Genomic DNA, 14760 nt, shown 5'->3' with positions numbered 1-14760 from the left:
GTGGAGAACCCAGCCCCAGATACTTTGTTATAGGAACAGAAAAGTATGTACCACATGGGTGGCTAAGGACACGCATGGACATTCTCAGCAAGGAACTGGCTGGAGAGAGGACCCAGAAATTGCCACTGGGCACAAACACTTTTAGAACTGAAGACACTGGAGAAAAAGCTTTGTCTGACCTCTTTTTCTCCCTAAAAGCAGAGCCTTCCAAAAGAAGTTCCTCCCTGAGAACAGAGAGGAATCAGGACCACACCCAAACCAAAAATGTCGCAAGACGATCACATTCCTGTCTCTCCCCGCAGGGGTCATTTATCTCTCCTAACAGTATTCAGTATTCCCACGAATACCCTCCACCTGCAACTCTTCCTCTTCTAAAATTACATAGAAGCCCCTAATTCTAATCACCTCCCTAAGTCACATTGTTCTCTGAATCCTCATGTATGTAAGTAAAAATCTGTTTCTTTCTCATGGCCACTTTTATTCTCAGGCCCCCAAATAACTTAGCTTAAGAAGATAGAAGTGGGGCCAGCGTTGTGATGCAACAGGTTAGACCACCACTTGTGGCACCAGTGCTCCACGTCAGTGCAAGATCCACTCCCAGCTACTCTATTTCCAATCCAGCTCCCTGCTAGTGCACCTGGGAAGGCAGTGGATGATGGTCCACCTGCTTGGGTCCCTATCACCCATGTGGGAGACCCTGATGGGGTTCCTGGCTCCTGGCTTTGGGCTGGCCCAGTCCTGGCTGTTGCGGCCATTTGGGGAGTGAACCAGCAGCTGGAAAATTTGTTCCTCTCTCTCTGTCTCTCCCTCCCTCTCTCTCTGCTGCTCTGCCTTTCAAATAAATAGATCTCTTTTAAAAAGAAGAAGGTGGACGTGTTTCCTTGCAGATACTAGCAAAGCTGTGGGAGGGACTGAGGTCCTTGGGTAGGGGATAGTGCATGAGACAAAGAAAGAAAAGAAGAGGGTGTAAGACTGGGCATTGAGGCAGAGGCTCATGGAAGGAAAGTCCTAAGGAGCCGGCCATGGAGACCGAAGGACAGTGGGAGAAGAGCTTTTGGAGGAATCAGCAGCGTCAGCCGCTGCGGGAACGAGCAGAGGTAGACGCTGGGGTGAGTTTCCGGCAGGTGTCTGTCTGCTGGAGCAGCGGGGTCAGACGCCAGATGGCAGAGTCTGAGGAATGAAGTGGGGCGAAGACCAAGGGCTCCGCAGACTGTCCTTTCTGAGAAACTTCATTATGAAAGACACAAAGTCTCTTAAGCCATTGGGCAAAGTTATATGTTCTTTTTTTTTTTTTAATTTATTTATTTGAAAGGCCGAGTTAGAGAGAGAGAGAAAGAGAGAGAGAGAGAGATTGAGAGAGATCTTCTATCTGCTGGTTCACTCTCCAAATGGCCATAATGGTCAGGACCAGGACCAGGCCAGCCCAAAGCCAGGAGCCAGAAACCCCATCAGGGTCCCCGACATAGGTGCAGCTGCCCAAGCACTTGGGCCATCTGCTGCTGCTTTCCCAGATGCATTAGCAGGGAGCTGGATCAGAAGTGGAGCAGCTGGGTCTGGAACTGGAGCCCATGTGGGATGCCAGTGCTGCAGCCTGAGGCTTTATCCACTCCACAACAATGCTGGCCCCAGTGGTATGGTTTTTTAAAAAAATAATTTTATTTATTTATTTTCATTTTCATTTAAAATGCAGAGAGAGAGAAAGACCTTCCATGTGCTGATTCACTCCCCAGATGCCCACAACACCTCACAGGTAGGCCAGACCAAAGCCAGAAGCCCTCCTAGGGTGCACATTAGCAGGAGCCAGATTGGAAGCAGAGCCAGGGCTTGAAGCTAGGCACTCTGACAGGGCATGCGGGCATCCTAAGAGGCATCTTAGCCACTGCTGCAAACGATCAGCCCTGTCTGTCTTCCATGTCTCTGACTTTCTCTCTCTTTGCTTCTCTGCCTTTCAAACAAATAAAAATGTCAGCACCACCTAGATCAACTTACAGATTTGGCCTAGCAATTAGGACCACACTTGGGATGCCCATAGCCCATAACGGAATGCCTGGCGTTGTCCCGACGCAGCCCCGTAACTGCAGGCATTTGAGGAGTGAATCAAAGGAGGAAAATTCTCTGTGCCTCTGCCTCTGAAATGAATATAAATAAATTTAAAATAAATGAACAAAAATGTAAATCTTTAGAGCAATTTTTGTAGAAATAGAAAAATTCACATGTAAACTCAAGGGACCCTGAAGAGCCAAAATGCCAGAGCTGGACCAGGCTGAAGCCAGGAGACTGGACCAGGCTGATTCTCTCATGTGGGTGACAGGGACCCAGGTTCTTGAGCCATCGCTTGCTACCTCCCAGGGTGTGCAGTAGCAGGGAACTGGGAGACAGTCAGGACTTGTACCCTGGCATTCCCACATGAGATGGGGGGGTCCTAAGCAGCATTTTAACCACTGCATCAAATGCCCACTTCTGACATTTTAACAATAATATGTCTTCCAATTGACAAACATGGAATGGCTTTCCATTTGTCTATTTTAATTTCTTTTAGCAACATTTTGTACTTTTCAATTTATAAATATTTTGCCTCCTTAATTAAGTTCATTCCAAAATATTTTATTATTTTTCCTTCTAATTGTTTTGTTAATTTCTATTCAGATTGTTTATTGTTATTGTGTAAAAAAGCGAGTGATTTTTGCCTGATATGGTATCCTGCAACTTTGCTGACCACATTTATTAGTTTTAACAGTTTTTCATTTGTTTGCATAAAATCATTAGGTTTGCTACATATAAGCTGTCATCTGTACAGAGAGATAATGTTAGGTCTTTTTTCCAAAAAGAAACTTAAACATTTGTATGAATAAAAGTCAATAGAAGTGATTGAAGATGGGGTGAGGGGCAGGCTATCCATGGAGCCCATGTAACATCATGAGTTTAGTGTTTATACGATACTGTAGGTCACATCTCTTCATTTGATTATTGTTTATAGCCCTTGCCTGTTTTCCTGCTGATCTATTGTTTTTTCCTTTTCATTTGTTGAACTCTTTATTTAGCAGAGCCATTAAGCCCTTGACGATAACGTAAATATGTTATCTCAAAAATAAAGTATTGGGGCTAGTGCTGTGGCATAGCATGCAAAGCCACTGCCTGCAGTGCAGGTCTCCCTTGTGGGCCCAGTCCTGGCTGCTCCTCTTCCATTCCAGCTCTCTGCTACGGCCTGGGAAAGCAGTGGAAGATGGCCCAAGTCCTTGGGCCTCTGTACCTGAACGGGAGACCCGGAAGCAGCTCTTGACTCCTGGCTTCAGATCTGTGCAGCTCTGGCCATTGCCATCATCTGGGGAATGAATCAGTGGATGGAAGACCTCTCTTTCTCTGCCTCTCCTTCTCTGTAACTCTGCCTTTCAAATCAATAAATAAATCTTTAAAAAAATAAAGTAATAAGTTGATAAAGGTAATACAGGTTACCTCCATCTATTATGATGTTTAAGTCAAGGTGGGGAATTACCCGTATGGCTAAGTTGGAGTTTTAATGGTATCAGAGTGACAAGGAAACATAGGAGATAGTCTGTTTGGGGCTTAAAAAAAAAAAAAAAAAAAGATGGAAAACCTGTATTTACAGTTCCCACATGGGAGACGTTACCTGGACACACAGAGGCACAAGCTTCCTACAGTGCATGGGAAACCAGTGTGACTGACAGATAACAACCAATCAATAGCCTCTTCTTCACATCTGACTATGGACTATACCATAACAAAATGCTAGACAAAAACAAAAGACCCAGTATTTACCAGTTAAATAATGGTGAAATGTAAGAGATCTACTAATTAATTTTGCCATGAGAAAAAGAGGGAACAACTTATTATCAAAGATCACGGTGTCAGAAAAGGTCATATCACAGTCACTGTCTTCACTAAATTAAAGCTGAGTATAATTGAAACTTCACAGTTAAAGCTCGAGTTTGGAGGCAGGTATTTAGCCTAATAATTAAGACATGCCCATCCCATACGGGAGTGCCTGGGTTCAATTCCTGGCTGCGCTCCCAATTCCAGCTTCCTGCTAATTAATGCATACCGTAATAGGTAACAGTGATGGTTCAAATAATTGAGTCCTTGCCACCCATATGGGAGACCTGGATTGTACTCCCAGCTCCTGGCTCCAGACTGGGTCAACCCTAGACAACCATGGTAGGCACTGGAAGAATGAACCAGTAGATGGGAGCCATCTCTTTGTCTCTCTGCTTCTTAAAATAAATAAAGAGGCCAATGCTGTGGCACAGTGGGTTAATCCTCCGCCTGCGGCGTTAGCATCCCATATGGGTGCTGGTTCAAGTCCCGGCTGCTCCACTTCCAATCCAGCTCTCTGCTGTGGCCTGGGAAAGCAGTGGAAGATGGCCCAAGTGCTTAGGCCTCTGCACCCACATAGGAGACCCAGAAGAAGCTTCTGGCTCCTGGCTTCGGATTGGTTCAACTCTGGCCATGGGGCCATTTGGGGAGTGAACCAGCAGATGGAGGACCTCTCTCTCTCTCCTCTGTCTCTCCCTCTCTCTGTCTGTAACTCTACCTCTCAAATAAATAAAGAAAATTTAAAAGTAAATAAATAAATAAAGCTGGAATTTGTATTAAAGCATTTACTTCAATGAAAAGGCAGGGCTTCAGTGGTGCTAAAAGTTCATCTCAAATTATTAGCATAATTGTCATCTGCAAGTCAAGCTATCGTGTCCTTTACAAATAGTGACTTTAGCCATAGCCTTGACAGTGCTTTGCAGTTCCCTCCATAGGGAATAAACTGTGAACTTCCCCTTGGCCTCCCTCGCAGAGTCTCTCCTTCCACAATGTCTATTTAGCTTTTTTGGTTGCTGGTACCAATGCCTCCTCAGCCTCTTGAGAAACATCTTTCGGATCCCAAGACTATTCCATATTAAATGATGATATTTAAATTTACATATAATTTGCCACTCCAAAAAAAAAAGGTTTTACATTTTCATTCTGAACTGAGCTCTGAAAATAGTAGTGTTTCAGTGTTATCTGGGATTCTGCCACCTCACCAGCAGCCCCCACATACAAGGAAAAAGCCAGCACACCTCTAGGCCTCTTTAAGTGGGTTTCAACTGAGCCCCTCCTGGTTTTTTAATTTGCACGTAGCATTTTCACAGCTGAGCTTCTGTGGTCCCTGCACAGGTCCTCTTTATAGCAACATCTTGGTGGCGGAGTTGTTCTGGGACTCTGCCTGTCACTTAATGAACTGTTTTCCTAGTCACGCATGTGCCTCTGAGAGCTTGACCCTGATCTTCTCTGGCAATCGTGTGACGCCACAGCCTCCCAGGATGTGGCATTCGCCAAACCATGGCACCAAAAGCATTGAGGCCTTAACTCAGAAAAGTCTGGTAACCACTAAGAGTATGTGCTTTCAAAAACCCTAAGAACAGACCACTGTCTTAATACCTTTTATCTTAACTTTCAATACCTATTTTGAACATCTAATTTGTAATACCTTAAAATAACAGACATTCACTATTTCACAGTGGAAATGGCAGGGAAGCCCTGGGTCAGGGTCTCCCAGGAAATTGTTCTCGAGCTGTTGGCCAGGGCCGCTATCACGTCCAGGCTTGCTGTGGGGGCCAGCATCGTGGCACAGCCTGTTGAGCTGCCTGCCTGTGAGCCTGGCATCCCACACCAGAGCGCCCACTGAGTCTCGGCTCCTCCACTTCCGACCCAGCTCCCTGCTGGTGCAGGAGAGAAAGCAGTGAGAGACAGCCCACGCACTCTGGCCCCTGTCGCTCGTGTGCGATGCCACATAGAATTCCTGGGCCCTGCCTCGGCCTGGCCTGGCCCTGGCCATCGTAGCCGTTTGGGAAGTGAACCAGCAGATGGAAAGATCTCTTTCCCTCTGTTTCTCACTCCCTCTGTCACTCAGCCTTTCAACAAATAAACAAAATAAGGCTCATTTGGAACGGGAGAATCCATTCCCAAGCTTACTGTCCTGGTTGTTGGTAGACACCAGTTCTTAGTGGCTGTGGCAGGAGACTTCAGCCCCTTACCCAGGGCCTCTCTGGGCTGTCCACAGGATGAGCTCATGCTTTTCTCAGAAAGAAAGAGAGAATCCAAGATGGAACCCAAGTTTTCAGTCTCATAAGTCATGCCATATTCTGTTGGGAAACACGGTCTAGCCCTGGCAAAATAACACATGGGCTTTTCCTTTATAGAACCAATGCTCAGGTCATGGATTAATAGAAGGAATATGCTATAAATAAGTGCAAATCCATTATGTTGGAGCAGAATGATCTTTTTTAATTGACGGAGTATACGATCCCAAAGACTGGAGACCATTGCCCTAGGCAAGAGGAAACTTGGCTTTGGAAACACCTTGCTGGTGCCAGGCACGGTTCTCATCCTTCCCGCTTATCCTCACCTTTACTTCTCATGAGCTCACGAGGGAGGATTAACATTAATCCCACTGAACAGTTCAGTACCAAGAGGTTAGATAACTTGCCCCAAATCACACAGCTATTAAGCAACTGACCAAGATGCAAATCCAGGCAAACTCAAACTCCTTCTTTTCTTTTTTAAAGATTTATTTATTTATTTGAAAGAGTTAAGAGAGAGAGGTCTTCCAAGTGCTAGTTCACTCTCCAAATGGCCACAGGAGCCAGGACTGAGTCAGGCCAAAGCCAGGGAGCCAGGAACTTCTTCCGGGTCTCCCACGTGGGTGCAGGGGCCCAAGCACTTGGGTCGTCTCCCACTGCTTTCCCAGGCACATTAGTAGAGAGCTGGACTGGAAATGGAGCAGCCGGGACTGGAACTGACGCCCATGCAGGATGTCAACGCTGCAGGCTGGACCTTTAACCTGCTGAGCCACAGAACCAGCTCCTCAAACTTCCTCTTGTCTGTCTCTCAAATAAATAGAAATTATTTTCCAAAGAGCATTTAGATCAATCTATATATTTGTATTTACTTATAAAAACTACACTTGTATTCTTGTAGCACTAATATGTTAGATATATGGTATATGGGACTTAGTCATTGAAATAGAATGAAATTAATTACACATAAATAGAAATACCTGTTTTCTTCTTGTGTTTAAAAGAGTCCTCTGAGAGCCTACTGATTAGTTACAGTCCTGTGTGGAGCACCCTTGGGGCCACTCAACTATTTCTCATGGTAATACCTGGAGAACCTTAGTCTACAAATTCTTTTTTTTTTTTTTTTTTCAATTTATTTGAAAGGCAGAGAGACAGAGAAAGAGATCTCTTATATGCCGATTGACTCCCTAAATGCCCACAAGCATTAGAGCTGGGACAGGCCAAAGCAAGGAACCAGGGACTCCATCATCTGCTGCCTCCCTGTGTGTGCATTAGCAGGAAGCTGGAATTGGAAGAGGAGGAGCTGAGACTCAAACCATACAGTCCCATATGCAATGTGGGCATCCACAAGCATCCCAAGCAGCATTAAAAAAAATTATTTATTTATTTGAGAGGTAGAGTTACAGAGAAAGAGGGAGAGACACAGAGAGAGGTCTTCCATCTGCTGGTTCACTCCACAATGGTGGAGCTGGGCTGATCCAAAGCCAGGACCCAGGAGCTTTCTTCGGGTCTCCCACATGGGTGCAGAGGCCCAAGCACCTGGGCCATCCTCCACTGCTTCCCCAGGCCATCAGCAGGGAGCTGGATCTGAAGTAGAGCATCTGGGATTCGAACCAATGCCCAAATGGGATGCCGGTGCTGCAGGCGGCGGCTTAACCTACTGTGCCACAGCTCCGGGTTACCCTGAGCCAAACGGCACCCCTTGGTCTCAGAATTCTTGTGTTGGTGGGAATTAAAAGGCACAGAGTGCAACTGGAAGGAAAGCTGAAACACGGGTGCTGGATAGATACTACCCAGTGATTATTTTCATCCCACTTCATAGGCCTTAAGGACAGATTCACGGGGTTGCCCACGTGTGAATGCCTGTGATACTCATCAGTGTCCAGCGTTGTTGCACAGAACTCTCATAGCCGGGAGAATCGCCTTTCTTTAAAAGGCCTTTGCTAGAATGCATTACAAATGCGCCCTCCTGTTTCCGCTGCACCCCAGTGCCTTTCTGTGTCTCGTTCCCCTGGCTCCACAATTGCCAGTGACCTAAATCATGTTGTTTAATTGTAGTATTAGAGAAAAAAACCAAAGACCAATGTGCTGACTTAAAATATGCCAGGCTAATCACGAGAGTGACCTCAGTGTCCTTGGGCCCTGCCTCAGCACTCTTCCCCTCCCCCACCCCCAGAGGCACTCCTCACTGTGCCTGAGAGGTCCCAAGCCCAAGATGAGTTCCCCTAACTGTGTCCTGGGAGGAAGGCACAGGAGAGCACCCGGGAGGAGGGGAGGAGGCGGGCGGGGGTGGGGAGTTGGGGGGGTGGGGGGATGGGGGGTGGAGCAGATAAGGACTTGAAATCAGAACAGCAGCTTCCAGGATGATAGTGAGAGCCAGAAAAAATTAAAATAACAAAAGAGGCTTTGAGAGGAGGTGAAGTGAGATGTTGCAGCTCCAGCAATAAGAAGGCTAAGCAGCTTCGTGGTGCAGGCTTCTCCTGGGGGTGAGCTCACCGAGCAGTGGATGGCTCCCTTTGCTTGGTTTCTGGTTTGAGATGGTTCCCTTGAGGTCCTTGCAGAGCAGAACTTGGAAATGATATTGGCCAGGAAGCCTGCAGGTGGACCTGATGCTGCTTTGTTGGTGCCCTGGAGTCCAGGGCACAGGAAGTCTGTTTGAATTTTGATCAAGTCTGATTGTTTCAGAGTCAACAAGCTTACAGGAGAAACAAAACACCAACCTAATGCTGTGTTACCATCTCATTTGGTTTATTTTTTATTTTAAAGGGTATTGCCAAGGTGCTGGAAAGCTAAGGAGTCTGTAAATTGAATAAAAACAGTTAAGTTGGACCTTTATTTTAGCCCATCTGAAAAAAAATATATTTTACCCTTTAAAAATAACAGTAGTCCCTTCTCTGAAGTTGTGTTGTCTGAGATTTCAATTACTGGGGTCAACTACAGTGGAAAAGGTTAAATGAAAAATCCCAGAAATAATAATTCATAATTTCAAAATAAATTTTCTTATAGTATATTATTATAATTGTTCTCTTGTTTGTTTGTTTTATTAATTGTTCTCTCTCTTTTTTCTTTTTTTTTGACAGGCAGAGTGGACAGTGAGAGAGAGAGACAGAGAGAAAGGTCTTCCTTTTATTTTTTTTTTTTATTTATTTATTTATTTTTTTTGACAGGCAGTGAGAGAGAGAGACAGAGAGAAAGGTCTTCCTTTGCCGTTGGTTCACCCTGCAATGGCTGCCTTGGCCGGCGCACTGCGGCCGGCGCACCGCGCTGATCCGATGGCAGGAGCCAGGAGCCAGGTGTTTTTCCTGGTCTCCCATGGGGTGCAGGGCCCAAGCACCTGGGCCATCCTCCACTGCACTCCCTGGCCACAGCAGAGAGCTGGCCTGGAAGAGGGGCAACCGGGACAGAATCCGGCACCCCAACCGGGACTAGAACCCGGTGTGCCGGCGCCGCTAGGCGGAGGATTAGCCTAGTGAGCCGCGGCGCCGGCCCGGTCTTCCTTTTTTGCCGTTGGTTCACCCTCCAATGGCCGCCGCAGCCGGCGCATCGAGCTGATCCGAAGCCAGGAGCCAGGTGCTTTTCCTGGTCTCCCATGGGGTGCAGGGGCCAAGCACTTGGGCCATCCTCCACTGCACTCCCGGGCCACAGCAGAGAGCTGGCCTGGAAGAGGGGCAACCGGGACAGAATGCGGCGCCCTGACCGGGACTAGAACCCGGTGTGCCGGCGCTGCAAGGCGGAGGATTAGCCTATTGAGCCACGGCGCCAGCCTCTCTTTTATTATTGTTGTTGCTCATCTCTTACTGAGCATAGTTTATAATTTAAATTTATCATAGGAACAAACTCCTATATGTACAGGATTTGCTACTATCCACCCTCTGTGGGTGTTGAAATGTATTGCCTCCAGAAAAGGAGGTAACTTTTTCCTATTCGTTGCAGGTTGCCATGCAGTTGTGAGAAATAATGGAGAAAGCTCCATATCCCCTTCACTCAGTTTTCTCCCAGTGGAAACATCTTGCAGAAACTCATACAAAATTGCAACCAAGATACTTACACTGACACTGTCAAGGTACAGAACGTGCCCATCCCGCAGGGATCCATCTGTTGCCTGCCTACAGCCCACTCACTGCCCTCCACCTGCTACCCTTTCTTGACCCATGCCTACCACCAATCTCTATTACTATAACGTTGTTATTTCAAGAGTGCCTTACAGATGGAATCATACGGGCTATAACCCTTGGGGATTGATCCAGAAAAACTTCTCTAGATTAATCCAGGTTGTTTCAAGAATTAAATTTGTTTCTTTTCAGTGTTGAGTAGTCTTTCATGGTATAGATGGAACATAGTATTTTGTTGTTGTTTTAACCAGTAAGGGTGTTTAAGGATGTCTGGGTTGTTTCCACTTTGGGGCTATTACAAATATAGCTGTGACGGCTGGCGCCGCGGCTCACTAGGCTAATCCTCCGCCTAGCGGCGCCAGCACACCGGGTTCTAGTCCCAGTCGGGGTGCCGGATTCTGTCCCGGTTGCCCCTCTTCCAGGCCAGCCCTCTGCTGTGGCCAGGGAGTGCAGTGGAGGATGGACCAGGTGCTTGGGCCCTGCACCCCATGGGAGACCAGGAAAAGCACCTGGCTCCTGGCTCCTGCCATCGGATCAGCGCGGTGCGCCGGCCGCAGCGCGCCGGCCGCGGCGGCCATTGGAGGGTGAACCAACGGCAAAGGAAGACCTTTCTCTCTGTCTCTCTCTCTCACTGTCCACTCTGCCTGTCAAAAAAAAAAAAAAAAAAAAAGAAATATAGCTGTGACAAACACTCCAGTGTGGGTTTTTGCCTGCAGGTGAGCCCATGCAACTCCAAGAGTGCACTGTGAGGTCATGAGGTAGTTATATGTTTCCTGTTTTGCAGTCATTAGTCCATATTGCATTCTCACCAGCAACAGGAGTGATCCAGGTGATCTCCATCCCTGTCAGAAGGAGGTATTGTTATTACTGTTTTTTGTTTTTGCTTTTTAATTTTAGCTGGCCTGGTCATTGTTTAGTGATATCTTATTGTGGTTTTAATTTGCTTTTCCCGAAATGCACAATTTCTTGAGTTTATTTGACATCTTTGGTGAGATGGGTCTTCCAGTCTTTCGGCCACTTTATAACTGAATTGTTCGACTCTTTTAAATACTTATTTATTTTTCTTTTATTAGAGGGACAGAGACAGAAAGCGAAACAGGTGAATCTTGCATTCCCTGGTTCATTCCCCAAATGCCTGCTGTTGCTAGGTCTGGACCAGGTCAAAGCCAGGATCCCACATAGGGTCTCCCATGTGGGTGGGAGAGACCCAGGTACTTGCGCCATCAGTTGCTGCCTTCCAGGGTAGGTGTTAGTGGGAAGCTGGGTTCGAAGCAGAGATGAGACTGTCCCAGGTACTCTGATGGGGCATGGGGGTGTCCCAAGGGGGGAGGGGTGACAAAACCTCTGTGCCAAACACCCACCCTTGTTCATTTTTTCACTGTTGAATTCTGGGAATTCTTTTGATATCTAGATTGTAGTCCTTTACAGCATGGATGGTCTCCACACATTTTTCCCCCAGTTTGTAACTTGTTTTTTTCATCCTGCTCATTGGGCCTTATATACAGCAAAAGCTTCCAATTTTGGTGGAGTCCAACTTAACAGCTTCTTTTCTGTCATGAATCAACTTTTTTTTTTGTCAAGTCTAAGTTTTTGCCAAACCCTAGGTCCCTAAGATCTTTCTCCTTTATTCTAAAAGCTTTATATTTAAGTCTGTGATCCTTTTGAATTAAATTTATTTATGAGGTGGGAGGCTCAAGTCAAAGTCACTATTATCTGTTGCCTGTGAATGTTGAATTGCTCCAGCCCTATTTGTTGAAAAAGCCATTTTCTCTCCATTAAGTTACTTTTCTGTCGTTGTCAAAAATCGCTTGGCCATATCTGGATGGCTTTATTGTTATCATTAAAAGTGATTTAACATTTTTAAAAAGCATTTAGTGGGGCTGGTGCTGTGGTGCAGTGGGTTAACAGCCTGGTCTGAAGCACCAGCATCCCATACGGGCACGGTTCTAGTCCCGGCTGCTCCACTTCTGATCCAGCTCTCTGCTATGGCCTGGGAAAGCAGCAGAGGATGACCCAAGTTCTTGGGCCCCTGCTCCCACATGGGAGACCCGGAAGAAGCTCCTGGCTCTTGGCTCCGGATTGGCGCAGCTCCAGCCATTGCGGCCAGTTGGGGAGTGAACTAGCGGATGAAAGACACCTCTCTCTTTCTCTCTCTCTCTCTCTCTCTCTGCCTCTTTTCTTTCTGTGTAACTCTGACTTTCAAATAAATAAATAAATCTTTTTTTAAAAAAAAAAAAGCATTTAGTAAGTCAATTTAAAAGAGTAAGAAAAAAATGTTAGATTATCTGCCTTTCCTCACTTCGTTCCCAGCTAAAACGTCTCTGAGTTCACAGTCTGTTTCATTACAGATGTGGGTTTTGATTAACCAAATATTTTCTATAGCTATTCCATTTTTAGGTGCGAATATTCAGGGTTTCCTAGTCATATTCCTGCCTAGGAATATGTTAAGTAGTAGATAATTATGTATCATTTTATGTTTCTCTATAACTATATATAGAAATGGAATAGCTATCTTCTTTGACATGATTTTAGAAAATACATTCTCGTAATGAAATAATTCCACTGTAAAACACAATTCATCCTGCCTGAGGCCCATTGTGCAGCCCTTCCAGGGGGATTGATTTCTTCGGAAGGACCAGATTGAATGTAATTGTGATGGCTCCAGGGCATAGACTATTTCCCTTAATATCATTTTAAAAAAAAACCGTGCTAAAGGAGGTAGCTTTTCTGTCCTGTGCTTGTTCTGTTTGTGGTTTTGCTAATTCTCATCAGGAGAACTCAGGCAGCCTCAACACAGCCAGTTCCATCGCAAGATCTTGGAACGATGGCTCTCAGCTTCGGCTGCACACTTCCATCATCCAGGGAACCTTTTTCCAACCCAGTACCCAGGCTGCGCCCAAGACCAACAAAATCAGCGGCTCTGAAGTTAGGATGCAGGCATTTGAATTTGTAAAAACGCCCAGGTGGTTCCAGAATTCAGTGAGGGTTAAGAACTGTTGCAGGCTCTTGTCCACTTCCTTGTGAAGTGAATGCTGCTATAATCTATCATTCAAACCTGTGAATATGAGGTACCAGGTTGTCATAATGCATTATATGCACATATCTTTCAAGTTTCTTACTTCCTTGGCTAATAAAAAATTTTCTAACATTCTTTTTACTCTGTTGGCAAGAGTAACACATATATAATGTGGAAAATATGGAACCAAACAAACTCAGGCAGGCATAATAAAGGTGGTTAATGTAATTTGAAATTGTTTCCCAGGGAGAATTACTATAATATTCTAGTCTTTTCTAGGCAACTGAACATACATATCTATATTTCACTTAATCTTGTTAAAATGCATGCACATGAGTGTTTCATATATAAATTCAGCTTTTATCCTTTCAAAGTTAAGATGATATTCTAAATATAGATTAGTAAGTGATTTTAGATATCTGATAATTGGATGCAATTATTAATATCAATAATAGAAAATTTGAAATTAGTATTATTTTACATTGATTATAACTATATATTTTTTAAAGATTTAGTCATTTATTTGAAAGTCAGAGTTACACAGAGAGAGAGGGAGAAGGAGAGAGAGAGAGAGAGAGAGAGAGAGAGAGAGGTCCTCCATCCACTGGCTCACTCCCCTACTGGCTGCAATGGCAGGAGCCATGCCAATTGGAAGCCAGGATCCAGGCGCCTCCCTCAGGTCTCCCACAAGGGGGCAGGGGCCCAGGGACCTGGGCCATCCTCCACTGCTCTCTCAGGCCACAGCAGAGAGCCGGATTGGAAGTGGAGCAGCCAGGACCTGAACTGCCACCCACATGGAATGCTGCCACTGCAGGCAGCAGCTGCACCTGCCACACTACAGCGCCAATGCCATAGCTATAATCTAATAAACTCTGATCTTGTCAACACATGGATAAAAGCAATTAAGATATATGCTTATTACTAAGGCTATTTTAAGCTGCTATAAAACAATAAGGTACAAGACTATACTTTCTGGGCTGGCGCTGTGGTACAGTAGACGAACCCTCCGCCTGTGGTGCCAGCATGCCATTCAGGCGCAGGTTTGACCCCGGCTCCTCTTCCAATCCAGCTCTCTGCTTATGGCCTGGGAAAGCAACAAAAGATAGCCCAAGTCCTTGGGCCCCTGCACCCACATGAGAGACCCTGAAGACGCTCCTGGCTCCCGGCTTTGGATTGGCTTAGCTTTGGCCATTGCGGCGATCTGGGGAGTGAAGCAGTGGATGGAAGACCTTTCTCTCAGAGACCTTTCTGTCTCTCCCCCTCAAATGAATAGATAAAATCTAAAAAAAAAAAAAATATATATATATATATAAAATGTAAAGATATTAAGATTATCATTTTTCCCCTAAATCCTTCCGCTGCCCTGATTAGGGTATGGATATGAACGAGGAAAGACACAGAGTGAGTTGATTACAGCCTCACTGGGTCCAGAACAGAACCACTTTCCTCCCTGAGGCTCTAGTGCCAGCCAACTTGTTCTTCTTCACTGAACTTAGGCGTGAAGATGCATAGATCATGCATGTGTGGTAAATCTTCTCATTACAGGGAAAAATCTAATCCATAT

This window comes from Oryctolagus cuniculus, chromosome 5 (assembly GCF_051225735.1).
Source record: "Oryctolagus cuniculus isolate XC-2025 breed Fujian yellow rabbit chromosome 5, ASM5122573v1, whole genome shotgun sequence".
NCBI classification, from domain to species: Eukaryota; Metazoa; Chordata; class Mammalia; order Lagomorpha; family Leporidae; genus Oryctolagus; species Oryctolagus cuniculus.
Note: the sequence above shows the minus strand (reverse complement) of the source record.